We start from the raw sequence: 12,248 nt of genomic DNA on the forward strand, positions 1-12,248 counted from the left end.
ATTAAAGTTTTATATTCTGACTAAATGACATATTTATCCTGTGATTTTTTAAAATTTCTATTTCTAACGACTAACTCTTAGACTCGTAGCCCTTTTTCTTTCATTTTTTTTAATAATATAAGAATTTCACAACATATAGAGAAACTCGTTAAAAACAATTAATCTATAACAATGATTTTTTAATATAAGAATAAATGCTTCGGAGCATGTGCCTAGAATTATTTCCAGATCATTTCCTTTGCGCGACAGGAATAATCTCGTCTTCGTTTCTGTTCGGATTGAGAAGCGAGACGCGGAGACACCGTTGCGTGCAAGCGCGATGCGTATAGACCCGATCGATGGCCGTAGAAATGCCCGTGGGATCTGTCACGCACAAAAATATTACGTCATATATCTGGAAGGCTAGACGAGCTCCGGGGTTGTTTACGACTTGCGGGATCGTTTCCAGAAGACTTTCGCGATATACGCGGCCCTCGGGCGGGCTCAACGGGTGACTGAGAAGTACGAAAGAGCGATCATCCTCGAAGTCCTTGCCCGCCACCGATTTATTTCCTACGCGAATCTCGGACGGTCGTTTTCACTTTATTACACGAGTATCGTGCACCGCCGCCGATGCCCGATGGACGACGCGTATAAATTTTTATGACAGTAATCACGAGCGGTGTCAGACGCCCGTCCGATATCGTACACGCCCATGTGGTTACATCGCGATAAAGCGTGGAATTCTCGATCTTTCGCACCTTTCAACCTGTCATATCGTTTTGGTTATGAATATATACCGATATAATTCTTAAATTGAGCAGAATTTCGCTATGAAGAAGCTACCTTCGTAGAAAGTTAGAATTTATCTTTACAGATATTTAATTTAAAAAATCTACTTGTCAATTTAAAACTGGTCAATCTAAATCTGATATTAACCAATTTAATACTGAAAGTCAAAGATCAATTTAATATTGAAAGACAGTAATTAATTACTGTCTGCCAGCAATAAATTAATTATAGCTAGTGTTAGATTTCTGTAAGAGCATTTTTAGAATATAGTTGATAGAATCTTAATTTTCCAAAAAGTTAAATTTTCTGATGTTTTTAAAAATTATTTTTAACAACTAATTGTACATATAAAAAAATTATCAATTCTCGAGTCTCATAATACGTTTTCCAATAGAGAAGTACTGTCTAAAATTCCTACAGTAAAAAAAAATACTAACTTTTAATAAATATTTGTTTAAATAGTAGTTAGATATTTACTAAATGTAAACTAAAAATATTTATTAAAATTTAGTAAATTTTTTGTCTATATAAAAGAATGCCAGATTCGAAATAATCTAAACGAAAATATTTTATATGTAACAAGACAAATTTTTAGACGACGGGTATCGAATCTCACCGTGTAGCGAACTTTACGACTTTGACTCAATCGAAAATCGAAAGAAAGAGAGGCTGAACTCGCGTATTGACTTGTGCAATCAGGACTGCATGTAACACGTTATGGCCGAAACGCCAAAGCGTTTATCGAAGCGTCGTAACACGTCAGGAACGTCGACCCGCCTGTTCCGTGTCATAAACCATGAGCTTGTAATTAAGCCGAAAAGCAGAGCTAGCGACGTAGAAATCACTGCTACTTAGTAAAGGGACCAAAAATCATTCTGGAGAATATTTACAACTGAAATTTACGACTGTCGTTCAACGTGAGATAACAACAACGGATGATAATCGAATCGATAACGATCACGGTCTACGGTGATTGAATTTAATACAATATCGATAAAATCTAGATATCTGTTTGTTATTTACATCTGATTGTGAAAAATAGACGCTGAAGCTTGGAGGGAAGCAGAGCGAACGAGAGAGAGAGGGGAGGGGGAAGGGGAGAGAGAAAAAGAGAGCGAGAAAAGCCATTTTTTAATTCAAATGTAAAACCTGAAATAGCCGCTTATAAAAACTTTATGCCGTGAATACCATACATTTTGCTGCTGTTCACTAAAGTGGCGGTTAATGAAAACGCTGAGCTTTTTTTAAATACATCTAAATTTTGCGTTGTTGAAACTAAACACGTCCAGAATTTAATTAATTCTTGCAATCAAAATTGGTGCATTAGTAAATTAATTTGGCGCTTTCGCTCTATACGATCGTGCAATATTTATTGACTATAAAATAGTTAATAATTTATTGATTGAAAAAAATATTGAATTTATAACGTATGAGTTTCTAATTATTATTAGTGCGATAATGAAAGTAAGAATTTATAAGCAAGATTTTTTACATTCCAGTTTAATAACTATTTTTCAATTCAATTAAAAATTTGTCCTCACTAGTTTTAGCAGAGTTCTATGTTCTAGTTTTCAATTGTGGTTTTTCAGTACCTATAAAAAACGCGGAACTTTTTTTTAATTTTAGAAGGAACTGTAAAACTTTTCTCTCTAAAGTATATAAAAAAAGAAATATTTTAGTTACAATTCCTATTAATATTATTCGAGTTTTATCAAGATATGTAATTTAAAAATTAATATTTAATAATTTGAGGTACCACGGAAGTTAGCACCTCAAATTTCCAAATATTATTTACTTTAATTAAATCAACGGGACTATCTCAAAATCTACCAAAAATTGTATAGTAGAACTATTACTGTGCAAATAAAGATTGCATTGAAAATTGAAACTTGCAGTGCAAAAAGATAAGGAGAGCCAAGTTGACACATGCACTCTTTCTTCGTCTCACATTTTTCAATTGCTGCACTAACGAAATATGAACCCCCGACGACGATGGCGGTGACCGGTGCCCATTTCAATAGCGCTCCGCGCGACCAGCCGCACCCTTTCGCGCTGCACCGGCTGCGTATATTTGATTAAACCTACCGGCGGCTCTACAGGCACCGGTACACGCCGGTGTATACTCGGCTGAATGACGTATAAAGCCCACGACCCGCTCTCCTCGCCACCGCCATCGTCAGACCCTGATTGAAGCATTCGACGGGGATATCTTGGATCCGTTAAATGTCGGACGTGTCTCGTTACGTTGCGTCCCGTGCGCTTCGGCGATATCCGTGTACACGGCGTGCCACCGCTGCGGGATAACGCCTGGATTATAGGAAGGCAGAGCAGTCGCGCCAAGGATAGTTATCGCGCACACAGATCTTCTATATGTGGACACATAAAAGATTCCATTGCTACTCGTTATGAACGTTATTCTGTTATCTTTACACAAAAAAAGGGATACACGATTATAAGTCTTAATCACTTTTTTATTTTCAACAAGTATTAGCTATTTTGTAAAAAATTTGGTATAAAAAACATATCTTTTAATTTAATTAAATCTTCTTGTCCTATCAATTCAATTAAGCCAATTAAGAGGTTCTTAAAATAACAGAATTATCGACATTACGGGTTAAAAGAACTTCAAATTGGCTATACAGATTGGAAAATCCTTTTATACAATTAAAATACACATAAAAAAAGATGCGAGATAGTCGATTTAATGAGAAAATAACAAAAAAATTTAAAAATTACATGCAGTATAATATTACTGCAATTTTTTAATTTTTTTTTCGATTTTTTAATTTTTTGTTTTCGATTTTTTCGTTAACTCGACTGTTTCATACTTTTTAAATAAATATTTTAATTTCGCAAATGGATTTTGCAATCTGCACCCAGAGAAAAGGTTGCTTCGATTTAAAGAAATGTTTCTTTGCTATACGGTTAAAGAAAACATTTCTTTGATTTGTGAAAAAATTTCTTTGATTTAAACATTATTTTTTAAAATCAAATAAGATTTATTTGATTTTTAAAGAAATTATGTTCAAATCCGAGAAATGATGTTCAAATCATGATTTGATCATAATCTTGGATTTGAATATAATTTCTTTAAATCGATTAAAATCAAATAAAATTTATTTGATTTAAAGAAATTATGTTCAAATCCAAGAAATGATGTTCAAATCATGATTTGATCATAATCTTGGATTTGAATATAATTTCTTTAAATCGAATAAATTTTATTTAATTTTAAAAAATGTTTAAATCAAAAAAATTTTTTCCCAAATCAAAGAAATTTTTTTTTTAATCGTATAGTAAATACAGGGTTGGCACAGAAAAACCCAGTTTACAAAAACCCAAGTACAAATTATAAAAACCCAGATTTTTAGTAATTAATATCTTGTTAACTATTGCGAAAATTGCAAAATGGTAGAGGACTTTTCGACTTTAGTCCGCTCTATCTATTCACAAACGTTGTCGGCAGAATTATCAAACACCCTGTGTGTGCGTGCGTGCATCAAATTTCATTGTGTTTTGTTAATATACCTTTGCATTTTTAATTTTTTAAACAAAACCATTCAATAAAAATAACATTTATCATACTTGATTATCAATTTATTAAACTCATATTACATATATAAGTTATATAATACATATAACTGACTATATCTGTCTACAAAAATATATATATAATATTGCACTCAATAATTGCAATAGTAATACGGTAGACTAGGAGGTAAGAAGCTAAACTAGCTAGACTAGCTAAAATTAAAAAAAAATTGGAAACGAAAAAATCTGGCAGAAAAAAGTGTCGCTCTGCCCCGCCAACCGAGATATTAAATGTTAAAATTGACGACTATTAAAGTTAGGTTAGGAAATCTGTCTTATTCAGTCTTACCGATTACATATATCACTGATTCACTATGAATATGCGCTGTAATCACGTAAATGATATTAATAAATAAAATCCTAGTTCTAAAGCCTGGTAGTATCTGTTAGAGACGACTTTTTGAGATTATGTTTTTGTCGAACAGATACGCTTTTAAAACAATAAATGGCTGTATCAGAACCACAGTATAACCAGTAGGGGCACTCAGCGAAAAAATGCGTGTTTGCGTAGATATGGCTGCGCAGCTTTTGTTTTGGGCCGGATCCAATGAAATACAAGATACGGAAACGTACATAGATGCACGCGATTGCAGATGGCAGATGCTCACGTGATTGCGACGCGGAGATGAAAGGTGCCGACACGGAGTGCCCCTACTGGTTATACTGTGCCTAGAACAAAAACCCATAAAAACTCATAAACCACAAAAACCCATAAAAACCCCAAAAAATTGGGTTTTTCTGGAAAAACTGGATTTTTGCCAACCCTGAGTAAAGAAACATTTCTTTAAATCGAATCAATCTTTTCTTTGGGTGTATACAGAAAATTCGAAAAATTTTCTAACCTGTAATGTCGGTAATTCCGTCACTTTGAGATCGCCCTTAAGTTCTCTTGAAAAACTGATTAGGTATGTTACACCCAATGGTGGCTGTTCATTATCTAAATATCTAAAAAAAAAACAAAAGTGAAAGAAAAATTTACTTCAAAGGAACTGTATTAATTTAACCAATCATTGCTGATCCGTTCTCGCGACGGATGATTTCTCCATACGATCACTTTGACCCGTCGAAAAACATTCGATCGTTATTTGCTCTCTCGCGCGAATCAGCGTCCCGGACGGTGGCGATTAATTAAAATAGCGCGAACGCGATTTGGCGGCATAGCTGCGGCAGCGGTGGGTAGATTTTCCACGATACGACCGACCGTCTCTCCGTCCCTCATCCTCTCTCATCCTCTCTCTCTCTCCGTCTCTCTTCTCGTTCGTTCCTCTGTATCCTGCGCCTAACCACCCTGCTGCTCGTCGTCCTCGTCCTCCACTTCTACCCCCCGCGGTCCCTGCCCTTTCCGCACGACCCAGACTCGCGGGGCCATTCGGCGTGGTTTACGCGCCCGGCATTCAGATGACCGCATTCGCACGACCCGAGGAATGTCCAACAATATCCGCGCGGCTACGGTCACCGACGACGAGGCTGCAGCGCGGAATTCAGCCGCTCGTTTCGCGTTTTTCTTTTTTTTTTTCCACCCCCGTTCCCTCCTCTCTTCTCCCCGTCGTGTCTCTGCGATGTGTTGTAGCGGAGGTGCATGCACCCCCGCGTCTGCTGCGCGGGCCTCTCTTTACGGTCCCCGTTTCAACTGATCCACGTTTCCATCGTATACACCAAACGGGTTTTCGACCAGACGACTGCTATAGCTACCAGCCGCTTTCATTAATCGCTCGCCCGCGCGCGTCGATCGTATCAATGAACTCGGCGTTAAACGCCAACGAGCGGGATGCTGTGAATCACCACCGATGCGAACCACGAATGCGCCCTCGAAATCTGACATTTGCTACGATTCTTGTGTCAGGTCAAAGAACGATCGCAATCAGTTGCGCTAATTCTTTTATATATCGTGCTTTTATTTTTATTTAATAATATTTCATATTTTTTTAAATGTTATTAAGAGTTGAATAAACAATAGCAAATATTAATCCTTACAATACTATGCTCAATTCGGTGCTACATTCCATCACTAGAACCCACGCGTTCATATTTTCATCTATTTAAAATGATTCAAAAAGTCTCTAAAAATTCACAAATATACATTCAACTTTCTAAAACAAATGTTTAAACTTCAATTTGAAGAATAACAAAAGGTAGTATAAGTTATAATTACCGAAAGACTCGTAAGTTAGGAAAAAGTAAGGAATCGCTTGGTCATTAGCGACCCACGATAGTAAAGTACGGGTTAAAAATGTGTCACTACTTCAAAAATAAATTCTTATACTTAAATATATACAGCAGAAACAAAGTGCAACGTACAGCATGTATATATAAAAGAATTATGTACAAAATTAAATATAATTGCATAAAAATGTATATAAAAAATTAAGAGTCTTTCAATTATAAGTAACAGCGTATCAAGACGAGCCTGTTTAATTAACTACCTTTTAATTAACTCAATTAACCTAATTAACAAGCGTTAATACGTAACAGAATAAATTTTATAAAATTAATTATCAGTGAAAAATATAAAAAAGCCCATCAGAGCCTACATCGGCTGTTCGGATGCACAGAAAACTCTTTATTTTCGTGTAAATGTAACAAAACGAATAAAAAACGTATCGACCTTTCAATTCAGGTCCTTATCAATATAAAATATAAATCGAAATTACATAAGTAACGCAAACTCTAAGATGACTCACGACAATTTAGTTCGTTCTTCTTTATCCAAATGCCAAATTAGCTATGTAATGAATAGCCAAATGATTATCAAAAATATTAACTTATACAATAATAACAAATCTGACAATCTGATGAGCGATGTGATTTTATTTACTGACGCAATGTATGTATATGTCTTCGGTTTTACTTTATGTAAGTTTTGTATTATTATTGTATAAGTTAATATTTTTGATAATCATTTGGCTCTGATGGGCTTTTTTATATTTTTCACTGATAGATTCTTTCGAGCCTCATTTTATAAAATTACTTATGCGCTGAGAGAAAAATGTTTGGTATTTGTAACTATAATTACATATCACTATAATTATGATTATTACTACTATAATAATAGTAACAGTAACTATGTATATAGTTCTAGCAACAAATGTATATAGTTGGCAACCTAAAATGAATATAATTATAGTTGAAATTACCATAAAAACCATATTTTTTATGGTTGGTCCCCAATATAACTATAAAATTATAGTCACTTTAATCATTTTTATGGTAATTTCAACTATAATTATAGTCATTTTAGGTTGCTAACTATATACATTTGTTGCTACAACTATATACATAGTTACTGTTACTATTATTATAGTAGTAATAATCATAATTATAGTGATATATAATTATAGTTACAAATACCAAACATTTTTCTCTCAGTAATTGCCTTGTAATTGCGCTTAATAGAAATCTGCGAATAAGAGTCCCGCTATATAAGAGTAATTACTTTTTTCCTCAAACAAAAAAAAAAGAGAAAAAGCAAGCAATTCCACCATTCACGGTCGTGATTCACGATACTCTCTATCGAGGGTTATCACAACCGACGCTTCGCCAAGTCCGCCGAGCTGGAAGCACCAAGGGATACGTCCTGCAGGACAAGCGCGGAATTCGGAAGATAAGCAGAGAGCATAACTTCCCGGCGGGCGACGTAACTCAGCCGACCGCCGAGCACGGATCGTTATGCGTCCCCCGTCGCTCGTAACGCAACTATCTCGAAACTTGTTTTTCTCCTTTATTTTAATAGGTCCCGCCGCCACCTCTTCTTCCTTTTATCTCGCATTCGACGCGCTCCCCGGCGGCTAATTCGCCGTAGAAGAAACTTCGGGGGTCAGTAATTGATGCAAATGAGCCCCGGCGTCCGCGTCGGGCTATCGGTTTAATTTCCTTGCGAAGTTTAGCGGCGATCGTTGCGTCTCTTAAGTCCCGTGCACGACTTTGCGCGCGCTTTACGAAGTGTTAATATAAAGCACATCGATAATCGGCAAGCCGTGAAACCGATAGAAATGTTCCGTTTAGTAGTAAGAATATAGCAAAATACAATCAACAGTTCTAAACAATCAAATTTTCCATTATTTATTTCAATATAAATTTTAATTAGTCAATAAATTTGTATATGGACCATTTAAATCAAAAAATATTCTTTCAAACAAAGAATATGGTATAATATTTTATAATATAGCATGTAATTGATGTAGATAAAGACTTCTTATTGTAAGTCAAGCATCTTTGAGTAAAGTTCTCATAAAATAGAGTTAGGGCAAAGCGTTTGATAACAGAAATGAATATCGATGTGCTGTAATCGAGTTATAAGAATGTGTACATCGGTCAGAAAGGCGACAGTTGGAAACGAATACGTCTCGAAGTAAGAAATAATAGGAGAGACTTACTGCGTAAAGTTAAGAAATATCAAATCAAATATGACCGATAAATTTCGAGTAAATAAAATGAATGAACGGTGTTAGTTTGTTGGAAATAATGCATAAATATTTGAGTAGCCTACACTATATAACAATACGAGCGATTCTTGTGATACATCATTCGAAAAGGTTTTTACGCAAATAAACTTTAATACGAGCTCTATTCGTTTACGCCATCGTTATTACCGCGCAACGTGCATGCACACTATCCTAACGAAGAAACACGCGCTGTGTATATTTAATTAAATTCAATGTAATTATATTGGGAGTAGGGCGTAACGCGATATCGCGCGTTGTATAGATCACGAAATTGTTGAACCGCATATTATTTCGATAATTGCGAGCACACGCGCGCTCGCCGCGCCTTGAAAAGTCGCAGTGGTCACATAATATTCGATGTAATATGCAAATTGTAAATTGCGCCCCGTAGCGAATATTAATTCCAGATAGCGCGGATAATAGTAGAAAGAAACGCCAATTTCCCTTGCCTCGTGCGCAAGGAATGGGTGCGCGATTCTAATTACGCGGAGTTTTTCATTTCTACACCGATTTCGCATTACCGAAGTTCGTGTTCTGTTCATTTAAGCGTATCGATACGATTATTGCCTGAATACCAATTAATGAACGAGAGTGCGAGAGAGAGAGAGAGAGAGAGAGAGAGAGAGAGAGAGAGGGGTAGGGGGTGCTTCTAGTTATAACGCAGCACACTCGTTCCAATTATGCTCTCCGGATGAGGGTTCAACGGAATACGCATCCTCCAGCAAAATTATCATTCAACTCGGGCATCGTCCTAAGACTACCCGACCACGGGGAAACGTGCCATTTTATCAATAATCCGTTTTAAAGCGAGGGAAACACACGAAGTTTGCACGACCCGTAGAATCGTGTGGCCGCGTAGAATCGTGCCGTATGGACGCCAACTATTGCAACAGCGCGGGGTAGTCTGTATCGCGCGGTGAGTGACGCAATCTGCTCCGAATCCCGACTTGTAACATCCTGGGAGTGCCCTGCACCCTGCACCACACACCCCATCCGCCAGCCCGCATGCCGCTGCAACTTCAATGGCGAGCGTATCGCTTCGCAACTGCGGGAAGATAAACCTCCAACCCTTGACCCCGCGACCTCGCCCGAGCCCGCAGTTTGCATTCGAGCCCGCGCATTCATTCCAGTTTATAAAACTCGCGCCCCTCGTGCATCAACTCGCTCTCTCTCTCTCTTTCTCTCTCTCTCCCCCCCCCCTCTCTCTCTCTCTTTCTGTCTCCCGTCCACTCTTGCTCTCGATGCGACAGCGGACGGTGTCGGCGGCGAGTGCCCGGCGTTAACACGTATGATACTAAATCGCTGACGCGATTCTCCGAGCGTGTAGTCGGTGAATTATAAACGGGGAAACGTTGCTTCCGAAAGATTAAACGTAATTATTTATTCCGAGTATCGTTGTGAAAAAAAAAAATCGCAGTGTTTCGTTCTCGTCAAATCGGATTGTTCGAATACAGTGATTGACAATGAAAATTTCTCTATCCCCAATTTTTACGTCCAAAGTTCATGTTTAATTAAATTCGTATGCGTTCCATATCAGGATTGTCGTAAATTCCTCATCCGAAAATTCCTTAACATTTCCCGGATTTCCGAACAAAATTTCATGATTTTCTCTGATGCTTTCAATAATTTTGAAATTTTTTGTATTTTTGTCCTAATGGAAACCGCGCGTCAAATATTTTATGAGAGAGCAATTTAACATAGCAATGTAAACCTACTATTAATATTGCTGGGCGCTGACATTGCTTGCATTTAATTGTTAAATTGGCAACATTCCAAAACTGCGTGGATGTGATGTGACGCATATTAAACTTCTTTAAAGCCTAGAATTTTTATTTTCCAGAAAATTTTGCAAAATTCCCTGATTTCCAATTGTGTGACAACCCTATGTATCGCATATTATACAAATCAATAAATAGATGACTAATTTCATTTGTACCAATGCAATAATAAAGATAGTCTGGTTAAATTAAATAATAAATCTGATGGAAAATGGACGAATCGGAATTTTCTAGTTAAATTTATTAGAATTCTAGTAAATTTTACAAGAAATATTATATCAACCAGAATTCCGATTATCTCAACTAGAATTCTAATAAATTTATGAAATTCCGATTCGTTCATTTTCAACCAGAAATTTTTTCCTCATGTAAATAAACTTCAATTTTGGTTTAATTTAATTTTTGTTAATTCTTAAAATTAGAAAAAGATAAAAAGTTAAAGTAAGATTAAAGTTAATATTGATAGTGATGGATATAAATTCGATTGTAGATAAAAATGAAGAGCGAAGCGTGTTTGAAAAATTGATATCTTTTTGATAAAACTCTTGGCATGTGAGGAAAACTGTTTAAAAATAGTACAAAATGAATTTTGGAAAGTCATCTAGAATTGGTGCATCGCCAATATCGACATCTTACTCAGACGCATCGTTTTCAAAATTTGACTTATATCACTTCCAAGATAAACGATTCGAGTAAGTATCCCATGTAGAATTTCGAAATAACTTCTCGAATATCGTCCTTCCATTTCCGTTGCGTTTAATACAGTATTCACGAGACGTTTCTACGCGACTCCGGTATATGTATAATATTCGCGATACATATATTCGTCGACGATGCAAGCTCGGCTGACCGATATATTCGAGAGCGGAACCGAAATGCATGTACAGATGAAAATATATTTCGGCGATCTCTCGGGGGATAATCTGGCTTAGGGACGTGGATAAGCTATCCGCGTGCGGATGGCGAGAAGCCTCCGAACGACGACGAGAACGGTACGCGGAAGGATATTTACTGGCCACCAACTTCCACCTTTCCCACACCGCTCTCCAAACCTCCCAGCGTACCGCTGAATTCTGCCTAATGATTATTTGTCGCTGTGGTAAGTGCCGCGCTTAAAACAACATTACCCGACCGCAAGTACCGGCGAGCCACTTCTCTCTTCTGGATTAGACCGCCTCTCACCGTCGTACTCCGTGCTCTAAAATGTCACCGACGACTTTTACATATAATATTATTACGATATTTTTCTCGATAAATTATATTCTGCTTGTAATGAAGTGCAGTATGCGATACGCGTGATGCTGCTTGATGGATTTATGAAGTAAGAAAGAGAAAATTTCATTCTTCATTCATTCGGTCTTTAAAGAAGAAATGTAGTTCTGAAATTATTACTATAAAATAATTGATAAAAATGAGAAAAATTATAGAGAAGCTAAAAAGCTTTTTTTTTTTTCTTTAACTCTCCGTTGGTAATCTGGATCTTTTTTGCACAAGCGAAATTTTATTCTCTCAAATTTCTCCGAAATAAAAGAGGACTCCGGTTTCCCTTCTTAGAATATCTCATTAAAAATTTATTTAGTAATATAATAGAAATGTTAAAAAGTAATTTTGAATTTTTCCACATGTTTTGAAAGTCTAAAACAGTAAAAAAAAAACAGATTTTAGA

Source organism: Trachymyrmex cornetzi, unplaced genomic scaffold (genome assembly GCF_001594075.2).
Source record: "Trachymyrmex cornetzi isolate Tcor2-1 unplaced genomic scaffold, Tcor1.1 scaffold85, whole genome shotgun sequence".
NCBI lineage: Eukaryota > Metazoa > Arthropoda > Insecta > Hymenoptera > Formicidae > Trachymyrmex > Trachymyrmex cornetzi.